Source organism: Solanum tuberosum, unplaced genomic scaffold, assembly GCF_000226075.1.
Source record: "Solanum tuberosum cultivar DM 1-3 516 R44 unplaced genomic scaffold, SolTub_3.0 scf00330, whole genome shotgun sequence".
Taxonomy (NCBI): Eukaryota; Viridiplantae; Streptophyta; class Magnoliopsida; order Solanales; family Solanaceae; genus Solanum; species Solanum tuberosum.
Window position 1 is genome coordinate 32,873 of NW_006239256.1, and position 409 is coordinate 33,281.

The window sequence follows — 409 nt, forward strand, 5'->3', positions numbered from 1 at the left end:
GCAGCAGGGCCAACAGTTTGTGTTGATGTTGGTGCAGCAGCAGGGCCAGAAGGAGGTCTTGAACTTGGTGCAGCAGGGCCAGAAGGAAGTCTTGAACTTGGTCCAGCAGTAGGTCTTGAACTTGGTCCAGCAGTAAAGTTTGTGCCAGAAGCAGGTGCACCAAGAGGACACTTTCTTTTATTGTGACCCTTGTTATGACAAGTGCTGCATGACATCTCAATCCCTCTTTTGGATAATCTTCCAGTTTTACTGGTTTCACCTTGCTGTTTCTTCCTTTTCTTGCCAGGCCTTCCTGGCATCTTCCTAACATGAGGTGGTATCACAGAGATGTTTTGTGATTCTGGCCACATTTTCAGATTCATAACTGGCTGAATGAAGTAGTTGTATGTCTTCATGTATGTTTCTCTGT